The following is a 13,441-nucleotide window of genomic DNA, read 5'->3' on the forward strand; positions in this document are numbered from 1 at the left end:
ACGTTGAAGAGCATCCTAATACATTCTACCACTGAAAATTGTCACACCACTTTGAATGCTTTGTTGAAAAGAGTGTAAACGTGACCCTGACCATTACTTACCCTAATGATTCCAGAATTGATTGCCCACTCTGTGCACAGCAGATTCCTTCCTTTTCTATCCGCAGGGACTCCTGCGCTGGCGTTTCCCTGCTCTGTGAGGTGGGCAGGAATGCCAGGCTGAGCCGTGGCTGCTGCCTTAATGCTCTGGCGGAGGGGGAGGTCGCTACCCTGAGAAGTGGGCATTGTGAGTACCTTTCATTTTCCTTCCTTCTCCTGGTTCTAATTAGCATTGGTGATTTAAGGCCGACTACATTTTTCATCCAAGTTTTTCTTTCAAGTAACTGATCAATAACTCGTTAATGAAGCCAGAAAAAGAGAACGAAGCATTCTTAAATGTCCACCACCACTCCTGAAAGCAAACAAATAAACAAGCCAGTGGCTGCACTGAAGAAATCGTTCAGCCAGCTAAATCATGCAGTTGCTGCAAGGACGGAAAATTGATTTAGCGGGGGACGTGCTAACCTCCCTAAATTTTAAATTCCATCCATAATATTTAAAAGATCGCTTTAATGGCTATGAATATTTGCATTATCATTTTCACTTTAACTTTTATGAAATGTCATAGAGTCTTAATATAGTTTTCAAGCTGTCGTTCATCTTAAAAGCCATTAATTCAACCTTCTCTAAATAGAGTTTCTTTAGAAGACCATTACATTTTAATTCTCCGAAGGAACAGAGCCGTGTGTGATGCATATTCTCAGTGTTCACGCAGAGACTAGAGAAGGTCATTTGCACGCGGGTGCAAGACATCTGGAAAATAAAGGGAAAAGGTGGAGGCGTGGGCCGCAGTGCAGGGCGGTGGCCGCGCGGGGGCAGGAGCGGTCCTCGGCTCGCGCGCTCTCCCGGGGCGGCTGTAATTAGGTCAGTGTGAGTTAAAGGAGGGCCGAGAGATGAATAAAGTCGATTTTCTCCTCTGGAACACACTGCCGTTTAATTTCGCTTCTTTCCACATTGTGCGATGAAGGTGGATTTAACTTTTAAAGGCAAAGAGACAAACCTCTGCCAGGATAAATGAAAAGACTCAGGGAGGGCAACTGGCAGGAAACATAAAAGAAAGGAAATGCTTTCTGGCTGTTTCCTAATTTTGATATCCGGGTCATCGTCAGAAACCGTTTTCGGAGGTAAAGTGCTGTGTGTATTATATAAGGAGGGGGGGTTGATTTCTGAAGCCCAAAGGGCCAGGCTTGTTGGGTGTTGATGTTAAAAATTTCCCCTACTGGTAGCGTTAAATAAAGTAAAACTATTTTATCCTTGAAGCTGTTTTTCTAATTTTGCCAGCAGCCAGAAATATTTTCATGGGAGGGGAAAACTCCACACCCCCGCACACATCTCCCTTTCCTGCCCAGTGAGTCACCAAGGAGGGAAGTGGTCGGGCAGGTGAGAGCTGACACCGGGTGTTCTTCGGAACGCTGTGCGTTGGGCTCTGGGGGCGGGGAACGCCTCAAAAACGGGATCAGGCAGTGTGTTAAGCAGCCATGGTGGAGATCAGGCCGCAACTGAGTGGCTTTATTATCGAAGAGCGCCAGGGAGGACTGGTCACTTAGGTGAGAAATGCTGGAGAAAGGAGAACAATCACAGGAAAATCGCTCCTTTCCCAAACTGCCCATCACGGCCTTGAGTGTGCAAGAGTCAGAATGCTGTTGCAAGAAAATAAAGGCTAATGAGATATAAGAACAGGCATAAATAGGAACGTTTCCTGATCCCACATTCTCCAGCGGTTGCGAGCATCCAGCTCAGTTAGACTGCATTTTGTGCCTGTGAATCACTGGTCCAGCAGGTAACCCAAAGGCAAGCGCAGGGCTGTTGGCAGCATGTGCACTGTGACAGAGCCGACTGAGGAAACGAGGTCAGAACACACACGGGGCTCAGAGACTCTACCATTCCTCCAGTAATTCTTGGATTTTTGTGAACTATCTCTAGGACTGGGCTTGAGTGCTTTCTCCTGATGCTTCTTCAACATTGCCCAGTTGCTAATGTCTCTGTGTTTGTCACCCAAAGATTTGTTCTAACATATTGAAACTGGAACTCCACCTGGTTAGCAATACCTCCTGTTTGTGCAGGCTGTTTTCCATCTGTAGCCACAGATGACGTGCCTACAGACTTTGTGTGCCATTCACTGTTCTTATGTTTGCCTCCGGAATCGTGGGCGATCACATTAAAGCTTTGTGCAAACATGGTACACGACTGAATTCTCCCTTCTTGAAATGGTGGTCTGTGGATGTCTCAATATTGTAAGAAAGGAATAGGAGTGGAAGAGAGCAGAGAGGAAGACGGCAAAGAATAAACAGCATGAAAAAGGGACTCTTGAAATCTTGTTTCCAGGGCGCATTCGCTGTATTGTAGCTTCTCGTTCCAGTTATGCTAACAGTTTCATTTGCTGATGGACACTGGTCAGCTATGGGACAACTAGATATTGTACTTCTTGATGGGATTGGAAACAGAAAAGTCAGTCAATGAATCGTAACTTATAAAGATGGTGACTGATCTCTGATGTATATCTCAGAAATCAGATAGATATTTTATCCTGGTTTGAAATTTGGAGATGAGTGTTTGAAAAAGATTCTGCCAGTTACTTAAAATTTGTTGAAAGGATGCAATTTAACTAAAAAAAGTAAACACACTCACATACACACAGGTTGGGTTTTAATTGAGACTTTTTCATTTATTTGCTTAAAATTTGTAAAACCAATGTTTTAAATTTGTTTATTTGCAGATGTAATTCCAAAATGAGTTTTGGGAAGCAAATATTCTGTTCATTGGTTAATTTTAGAACAGTCTATCTATTCAGTCCTTTTAAAGCATAAGCCATAATCTGCCCAAGTCTATACATCAGGACTATTTGAAAGCGGTATGAACAATCTTTGGATGTAGTACAGACAAGATCAGCTTCTTCCTTAAGAATATTTCCAGCAGCCTGTTGTTTAAAGCCTAGAGTGAGTCAGAAGGACTAAAGAACCACATCTGGGCTTTGGCCGTCTCGTATTGCTGTTCTCTCATGTCTGTCCCTGCAGATCTCTCTGCGTACCCTCCTCTGTTTTCACACTGCATTTAATCATTTATTTCCATGTCCATGAGTCTATGAAAAAGGAAATGAATAGTAATTCTCTTTTAAATTCTCAGACCTAGAAATGCTTAGCATGCACTATGAGACTGGGCATTCTTCTGAATGCTGTGTGCTCATACATGTGTGCACTAATGAACAAATAGCTAGTTATGACATGTAAGTTCTATCTAAGTTCTATAAGTAGAGCTAGAACTTAATCTGAAATTTCTAGATTCTTTATGCCAAGAGTTGGGGGTTTTGTTGGATGGTTTTTTTTTTTTAATCACAAAACATTGCCTAGTGATTTTTTCTTTTTTTGCACAGACATTTTCAGTGTGTGTATTCCTTATTCCTCTTCAAGGAAGTATAACCTAGGTGTTCAAGGATGAGCATCGCTGGGTCACTAGGTGCCTCTTTACCATGAAGGCACTTAAATTTCTCGTACAATAAATATTTGTAAATCAGTAAATTTTGTCCATAGTGTAAAATATTCTCAAATTCATGCTTCTTTCCATTAACTATTGTTAATCCTCAAAAGGATTTTACAAAGAGAGTCAATTCTGACCCTAGTTATATAAAAGTAATATTTACTGGTATTTATTCTGGAAAAGTATGTTACTCAGTTTGAGAAATGCTGTATTTCCTATAACTTCTTTTATTCAAGCAAAAATTTTGAAGAAAATGACTTATGATCCAATATAATCTTCATTGTGCCAGTGTAATTAAATGTGTGTGTCAATGGATTATAATGGAAAACTTCTGTTATTTATTGGCAGAAGAAATTATAATATTCATGATTGATCCAAATTGCAAGGTGATGTCTTCTGTGGAAAAACAATTGTGGAATAATCTCAGTCTTTATTAGGCTGTAGGGTATTTTATGGGCGTATATTAATATACCCATAACTATGCATATATTTTGGCAAATTTTAATAACTATTTTTATATTATTTTAGGGTGCTGCATATATGTTTCATTATGATGAGGCTCATTTAATTGCCTCTTTTTATATAAAACTTTGACTAAGTGCAATATATGTAAACTAAGGTGCACAAATAATAAATATGCAGTTTGATGAATTGTTGTACCAGGAGCACCCCTGTGGGGTCAGCACCCAGGCTAGAAACAAAATTTCTCCTTCAGCCCAGACTGCTCCTGTCCAGGTGCTCACCAACCTCGTGGTGACCATGACCCAACTTCTAACTTCATGGATTAGCTTTGTCTGGCTTTGAATTTTATATAGTTGAAATAATGCCACGTGTACTTTGGAGGATCTTATTTCTTTCACTCAGTATTTTATTTTTGTGACTCATCTGTGTCATTGTGTATACTTGTAATTTATTCATTTTCACTGCTGTATAGTGCTCCATTGAATGAACATAGCACAAATTATTTATTCATTTTATGGCAGTAATTGTTTTCCAGTTTGAGAATATTAAATATCTTGCAGCTATGAACATTCTTATACTTGTCTTTTGTGAAGCTTATGCATGCTTATATTTGGAAAGCTTATATGTGGAAATGATGCACAAAACATGTATTTCCATTCTTTGACACACTAAAAAGAATTTAAAATGGATGCATGAACTCACAATGTCGTTAGTGGTGTACAAATATTAAGATTTGTCTATATCTTTGTCGACACTTGATATTCTCTATCATTTTCATCTTAACCATTCTGGTTTTGCTTTGCTTTCCATAAAAATAGTAACCAAGCCAGGAGATACTTACAGCAATATAGATAGTAAAAACAGTGAGTTGACTTAACATAGCTTACTTGTTTTATTTCAATTACTTGGCCAATTCTTTTCTTTACTTAATATTCTTTAGGATATCATTGTGACTACAAAAGGAAGAGTATAATTACAGATACTTTTTATTTAGGAAATCAGAAAAGAGCTGAAATGAAAAAAGACAGTGTTTGACCTTACGACTTTCAATATGTGAACATCAAATTAAAGACTAAATGAGCAATTCTCATAGTATTAAAATAATCACAATTAAAAGAAAAACAAGTTGTAACATAGAGTTAAAAAAGTGTTGCTTATGCATCTACCACTTCTGTTAAATTAGGCCCCAAGAGTGAAGTCAGCATGAAGCATACTAAAGCATTTCCCAATCGTGAAACAAAGCATTTTTCCCAAGAGATTCTGGGAAAACTAGAATTCAACCTGAAAATTATGTAACCTGCAGAATGTGCCCAAATATAAATGTCTCATTTATACTAAATTAATTAAAACAATCTTTTCCTTACATAAAATATATATTAAGATTTCTTTCATAAAATCATTGACTATTTGAATTCTGTAACTATAATAGAAACTATTCACTCTATTTTCTAGTGTGATCAATACGTTTTACTTGATGTATTTTCTATAGATTATTATAGAGCCAAAAATGTGACATGTATAAAGCTATTCAGCATGCCAAAATAGATCTCTTTAGTCGTTTATTGGCAAAAATGTTATAATAGTCATGAATGATCTAAATAACAAGATATTGTCTCTTATATAAGCACAAGTATTTGATTAATAAAAGTTTTGATTATTAGAATATTAGAACAAAATTTTTAATATATATGTTGAGAGAGCTTTTGACAAGATTTTCTGGAAATAATTCAAAGCAGTTCTTTCTAGTTGACTCGTATATTATGGAAATACAATCAAAGTCCAATATTTAAGTAATTAAATTTCAAATGTCCCATTTTCCATACATTAATTATATTTAGTCAGAATTTATTACATTTGAGTTACTGTGCAAAGTGCTATCCATGCTAGGGACTCTCTCTGCTGAGGAAATAACATTAATTTTGCAAAGTATCTGCAATCTACCTAAAACAATTGGCCTTCAATTTTAGTTTTTCCTCAGGAAGATTCGCCCTGAGCTAACATCTGTGCCAGTCTTCCTCTATTTTGTATGTGGGTCACCACCACAGCATGGCTGCCAGTGAGTGGTGTAGGTCCACACCCAGGGACCGAACCCAAGCTCTGAAGTGGAGCACCCCAAACTCAACCCTAGGCCACAGGGCTGGTCTTGGCCTTTCATTTTTTTAATGTCAGTTTCTGTCACTCTGATAAGAATTGTGAATCCTTCTATTACTTTACCAAAATAACTTAAATTATTTGGATATGTCAACAGTTTTTATACTCAGTTATTCTATATATTTTGAGAATTGGAAATTAAAGTGAGGATTCCTGGAGTCACAGCAAATACTTAGAAAACTGTGCCAGAAAGCTGTGAGGAAAGGTGTTATTCTTTTTTGACAAAGATTTTAGGAAAGTTGTAAATAACAGGAAGTATTGATATTAACCCTTGCGGATTCAGTCGAGGACCGAGTATCAAGTGCTCAGTGTGCGAAGTAGTGGTCCTGGCGATCCTTTCAGCCCTGTCTAAACCCACAGTTCAAAATCACTGTTGGTATCAATACCTTCCAAAAACAGATTTATAGTATAAAATAATTTTGGAGGAAAATGACTGTTTCACGTCATATGTCCAGAATAGATGAGGAAAATGTCACCAATTCTCTCATATTTCTGCCCTTGTGTTTTCTCTCATGACACGTCCAATATCAGGTGACTGAGCTTCTCATTGCTTGCTAGGTTAACACTATAGTGGAAATCATGTGTACACAAGAGGACATAAACGTTTTTTAATGGAGAGAAAATGATTTCTTATCCTACAAATTGTTATAAATGATTACCAGAATGTGTGTGTGTGTGTGTGTGTGTGTGTGTGTGTGTAAAAGGAAGGTTGGAACCGCAGGAAGCCAAGAGCCTAGAGAAAACAGTCTGTTCTAAAAGAAAACGTCAAAAGTTTGGAAGTTAAACCTTTTATCCAAAAAGTAAATACGTTTCATGCTTTTATCATCCATTGTCTTTGATCTTAGTATTCTTTACCATTTTTACAAATAAGATATTACAGTTTGAAATTACTGGTTGAAGGAACAGATTATTGAGCATTGAAATTCCGGGAATTTGGTTCTCTTGTTTCAGTAAGTGTGGTCACTCCAACAAATGTCTCCTATGTAGGTTTCAGTGCCTCCTCAAGATTAGGAAAAGCTCTGGCAGACAAACGTCAAATGGAGAATGATATCCAGACAGTCAGAATCTTGTCTGACCTTCATTCCCACGTGGCCGTTAAACACTTAGTTATTAAACACTTAGTTATTAATTAAACACTTAGGCCATTGTTTTACAGCAAAGCGTTTTCTTACAAAGGCAAGTTTGTTGCATCTCTGTGTTGGTTTAACTTTAAACTATCAAAGACATTTTGAATTTCATATTTTGAGCCATTTTTTTGTCAGAATCTGATCTACCACAATTCTTCTCTCTTGTACTCCCTCTTTCTCTGACTCTCCCTCTCGAATGCTAAATTGCTACAATTAAAGACGTCTGTCTTTATAGAAGATACAGGCTCACCATACCAAAATTCTCCAAGTGCTTCTGGATTGACTGAAAACATAAGCCCCAGAAGTCAGTTTGGTTAATGCAGTCAATGCTTCACTCTCTCATATGTACTGTTATAACCTCTGAAGCAAGCGCTTTCCCTGAATTTTGTATTCTGGGGTATTAGAATCTAGAAACAATACAATGATGTGACATAGTATTGTGGAGAACCAATTATATTAGAAAAATATGGAAATGTAATTTTAGGCTGCAATGAATATTAATATAATATAGAATAAGAATAAAATTTGTGTACACAGAATTCGAAATACGTACATCTGAAAAGAATTAAAAAATAAATAAAAAAATAAAATTTAGGAATATTAATTCAAAAAAAAATGATAGAAAAAAAATTTTCATAGAAAAAGATCTACTCTTGGCCATCACTCCACCCAGGAAAAAAACCAATGTTATAGGTGGAGACATTTAATTGGATAAATACAGACAGGTGCTAAAAAAAAAAAAAAAAAAATTTGTTGTACTACTCACTCGAAGTGGTCCACTTCTAAAGTGTCACTATTCCTGATAATGTATTCACTCTGTTTTGTAGATTGGAGAAATTCAAATAGAAAACTTGGGAGCCGCTAACCTAGATAAATATTTTATTTGACATTAAAATACTAAGGATTAAAGAAATGAAAATCCAAGAGACAATTTTTGATATATTCTTTCATGCACATATACTTGCATCAGTATTTTGTTCAATCCATCAACTGTTTCTCTGCTTTTGACATTCTTTAAAGGTATGCTGATAAGCATTGCTTTAGAAGGAGATATGTAATGAGTGTGGCTAAAGCCAAGGTTAACTTATTTTGTGATTTTAATTTTAAAAACAAGAAAGATAATGCTAAAAAAAATAAAGAAAACTTCATCTAGACAAGAGTAAAATTATGTAGTAAATAGAGAAAACCCTCCTGGTCTAAAATACATCAAAATCTTTAAAACACACTTTGTTGAAAATGACCATTCTTTCTCACCATTCACCAAAATAAACTCAAAATGGATCAAAGACCTAAAGGTGAGACCTGAAACCATAAGGCTTCTAGAAGAAAATGTAGGCAGTACACTCTTTGACATCAGTATTAAAAGGATCTTTTCGGACACCATGTCTTCTCAGACAAGGGAAACAATAGAAAGGCAAAGGAAAACAGGATTGAAACAAAAAAAACAACCCACTCACTGGGAAAAAATATTTGCAAGTCATACATCTGACGAAGGCTTAACATCCATAATATATAAAAAACTCACACAACTCAGCAACAAAAAATCAAACAACCCGGTCAAAAAATGGGCAGGAGACATGAACCAACATTTCTCCAAAGAAGATATACGGATGGCCAATAGGCACATGAAAAGATGCTCATCATCGCTGATCATCAGGGAAATGCAAAGCAAAACTACACTAAGACATCACCTTACACCCATTAGAATGACAAAAATATCTAAAACTAATAGTAACAAATGTTGGAGAGGTTGTGGAGAAAAAGGAACCCTCATACACTGCTGGTGGGAATGCAAAGTGGTGCAGCCACTATGGAAAACAGTATGGAGATTCCTCAAAAAATTAAAAATAGAACTACCATATGACCCAGCTATCCCACTACTGGGTATCTATCCAAAGAGCTTGAAGTCAGCAATTCCAAAAGTCCCATGCACCCCACTGTTCATTGCAGCATTATTTACAATAGCCAAGACATGGAAGCAACCTAAGTGCCCATCAACAGATGATTGTATAAAGAAGATGTGGTTTATATATATAATGGAATACTACTCAGCCATAAAAAGAACAAAATTGTCCTATTTGCAACAACATGGATGGACCTTGAGGGAATTATGTTAAGTGAAATAAGCCAGATAGAGAAGGACAATCCCTGTATGACTCCACTCATATGAGGAATTTAAAAATGTGGACAAAGAGAACAGACTAGTGGCTACCAGGGGAAAGGTGGGGTGGGCACAAAGGGTGAAGTGGTACACCTGCAACACGACTGACAATCAATAATGTACAACTGAAATTTCACAAGGTTGTAAACTATCATTAACTCAATAAAAATTTAAAAATAAACAAACTCAGTTTATTGTTAGTACGACTGAGTCAATTCCGACTCCAGCGCCCCTGTGGAGAGCAGAGTGGAACCTGCCAGGTCCTTTGCACCATCCTCTCACCTTTCCAAGTTGTATCAGACAACGCTCCGCTGCTATTCTTACAGTTCATGGCTAATTTTTTTGGAAATGGGTCGCCAGGTCCTTTTTCCTAGTCTTAGTCCAGAAGCTCTGCTGAAACCTGTCCACCATGGGTGACCCTGCTGGTATTTGAACCTTTTTTTTATTGGAGTATTGGGCTTATTTAACTTTGATGTAGTTATTGATATTTTGGGGTTTAAATCTACCAAAATATTAGTCCTTTCTATTTGCCCTTCATGGTCTTTGTTTGTTTTTACTCCTGTCCATTTTATTTATCATTTTCTCCTGATTCTATAACTAGACATAATTTAAATTTTTCTAGTGTATTCTCTATGACTCTTACCTTCTCTTTTCTATTTTCCGTTATCTCCCTTCTTTCATATTTTATTCTGTATATTTTTTCCAACCTATTTTGTAGTGTACTAACTTTTTTTTCTTTCAGTGATCTATTCTGCTTATGATGTACATTCATTTAGTTCTCAATTGGGTATTGTCGTTTTTAGGTCTATAATTTCCATTTTATTGTTTTTTCTAGTGTTTTTTTGCCCAGACCCTCATTTTCTTTCTTATGTCCTTGAACATAGTAAGCATAGTTACTTAAAAGACTGTTACAGTTAACTGTAAAATAGAGATTATCTGAGGATGTTTCTGTAATTTATTTCTACTGCTTTCCTTTAATGTTATTTTCCTATATATGCTAGGTTGTGCTCTATTTTATGTGAGTCATTATGTTTGCAAAATTGTGTGTAGAATTAGAACGCAAATGAGGGTGATGTTCTTTTCCTCCAAGGAGGGTTTTTTTTTTTTACTTCGGCCAGGTGATAGCAAACTGGGATTACCTCAGTTTCATTTCATGGACTGAAATGATTCAAATCTGAGCTGCAGTCTCTGCCAGGACCTACCTATTTAAGATTTATATTTACTCGTAATTTTCATCTATTTAGTATCCTCTGTACTCTAATTCCTGCCCACCGCCCCCCAGCCTTGAAAAACAATCAAAATAAAATTCAGCTTCTTAGGTTGTGAGATGACCCTCTGAGATAGTCAGATATCATCAAAGGAAAATCAGCCAAAAGTACGAGGCTCATTTTTCTGGATGTTTGTTCTTTCCCAAATCCTGACCTACTAAATTTGATTATGTTTTAAGTTGTAAATGCTTCAAGCAAATTTATTTTCATGTTTTGTATAACTTTTCTATTTGTTCTCAATGAGTGGGTTGGTCTGAAACATCTAATTTCAGCTTATTGTTTCCACCCACTTAAACATGAGTGGCTGGGAAAGGAGGATAAGAAAATAGGGGAAACCATCTAATATAAAAGAAAGCATTTAAAACAAATAGATTAAAAATATCTTGGAGGAAGCAGAAACTGCAAGGAGAAGAAAATCCAGGAAGAGCAACTTGTGAGAGAATCCTGAAGGTATTATAACAAAGAGCATTCAGGAAACAAGCAAATAAACAAAAACAGCTCTTTTGCATTAAATTTATAGTTACAAAATGAAAAGATAATACAAGTTGTAGAAGATGAAGTTGGAAAATTCTCTCAGAAAGATAGCAAAAGACAGAGAATAGGAAATAGGAAAAGACATAAGAAAACTGTGTAATTGAGAAGTAAAATGTAGGAAAATAGATCAGAAAAAATGGAGAAAGGGAAATAATAAAAAATAATAATTCAGCTTCTGTTTATAGCTCAGAGACACAGAGGCTGGAAAGAGGTTTACTTATAAACTTACAACATGAACAAAACTGGACAGACTTCAAATAGACGTCTTCTATGAAACCAGTCAGAAAGCTGAGTTCACAGGGCAACTAAGCTAAAATTGGGAAGTTTAAAATTGGGGACAGGCATTTGCTGACCTGGGATGAATGTCAAGGAGTGACATATACACCAAAATGTAGATTCAGCTAGAAATTATCGATGAATTGCTAAAGGCCAAGCGTGGACTAAGAGGAAAGTGTAAAGCCACCAGGGACATAGAATTAGCAGGGTTTATACCCTCTTGCAGATATTTTTTTCAGCACCTTCTTCCCCATCCCTCTCCAGGTGTTCAAAGGGAAGATGCCGGAGAATCCTCAGAAAGGTGTTTCCATGGTGCTGAAGGAGTGGAACAGCACTTGCCTCCAAGACTCTATCCAGAGCCATCCATCATCTCCCCTGACCTGTAGGGAGAAGGTCGTCAAAACCTGAGCCCTGAGGGCACTAAAGGAACCCATTGCTGCCTGGCAAGGGAAACAAAGGAAGAAGAAATACAACCGTGTGTGGGGGGTGTCAGAGATATACTCTAGGCCCAGGTTCACATCTGAAGGAGGAGTCAGAACACTGTGAAGACCCAACGCCCTTGGAACCCACATTTATGGTAACTTCCTAAGCCTGAGGCCCAACAGAACGTCAGAAAATTTCCCCCATCCCAAGTCCCAAAACCACACTAACAAGTATCAAATCATCAAATCAAAATAATAATGGAATACACCTGGAGAGAAATGTACAGAACAGATTCTCTCTCAGCAGCAGTGCAAAGATAAGACAAAACCTAACTGCAGAGACAAAATCAAGGTGTACACACACACACACATGCAAGTTCCTACAACATATCCATACAAGTTCCTTTACAACATATCCAACTTTCAGCAAAACATTATGAGGTATAAAAAAGTCAAGAATAAATGTAATCTTAAAAACAATGCAGTTATGAGAGCTAGACTCAAATATGGCACATATGCTAGAAATATGAGAAAAGCATAAAATAACTATGATTAATATGTTAAAGACTTGGGTGGAAAAAAGTAGACAATGTGTGAGATCAGATAGGTCATTACAGCATATGTGAACTGTAAGAAAATCAAATGAAAATGTAGAAATTAAAACCATAATCGTAGGTAGAAAGAAATCTGAGAACATTAAGCAGGAGAAATACAAAAATTACCAAACCTCGGTATATAATAATCAAACTGCTGGAAACCAAAGACAGAAAATTTTGAGTGTAGCCAGAGATGGAAATACATGTTATGTTAAAAAAAGAAAAAAAAGGATAAGAGTCTCAACAGACTCTTTGCAAGAAACTGTGAATGCAAGAAGACAGTAGAGTGAGTTCTTTGAAGTGCTGAAAGCAAAACAACAGAATTTCATAGCTAGTGACAGTAACCCTCCAAAGAAAAAAGAGAAATAAAGACTTTTTCAGACACAAAACATAAAGAAACTCAGTACCAGAAAACCTACTCTATAAGAAATGTTACAGGAAATTCTTCAGACAGAAGGAGTATGATATGGGTCAGAACTCTGAAAATACACAGAGAAAAGAAGAATGCTGAAAATGGAATAAATAAAGGAAAAATAGAATTTCCTGTTTTTATTATTATTGCAGTGCTTTTAAGGACGACTGACTGATTAAAGCAATAAAAGCTATAACGTGTGTTTATGGTGTATTTAAAAGTGAAATGTCTGGCAGCAATGTCACAAAAGACTGGAGAGGAACTGAGAAAGTAGTTATAATCTGCACATAATATATGTAAAGTAATATAATACTATTTGAAAGTGGACTCAGATTATTTACACATGCACATTTTTATCCTGTGGCAACCACTAAAAAAGTAAAACAAGTGTATAAATGATAAATCAATAAGAAAGATAAAATGAAATCGACAAAATATACAATTAATAGAGAGGGCAGAA

At 36.5% G+C, this 13,441-nt stretch overlaps 1 long non-coding RNA gene across 1 annotated transcript; it reads left to right on the top strand.

Annotated features, from left to right (window-relative positions):
- The first annotated feature begins 965 nt into the window (after positions 1–965).
- LOC138921641 (uncharacterized) lies at positions 966–12,968 on the top strand. Its single transcript, XR_011434383.1, has 2 exons — positions 966–1,222; positions 11,816–12,968. It is a non-coding gene; the product is annotated as an uncharacterized lncRNA (long non-coding RNA).
- Positions 12,969–13,441: the final 473 nt, after the last annotated feature.

This window comes from Equus caballus, chromosome 31 (genome assembly GCF_041296265.1).
Source record: "Equus caballus isolate H_3958 breed thoroughbred chromosome 31, TB-T2T, whole genome shotgun sequence".
NCBI lineage: Eukaryota > Metazoa > Chordata > Mammalia > Perissodactyla > Equidae > Equus > Equus caballus.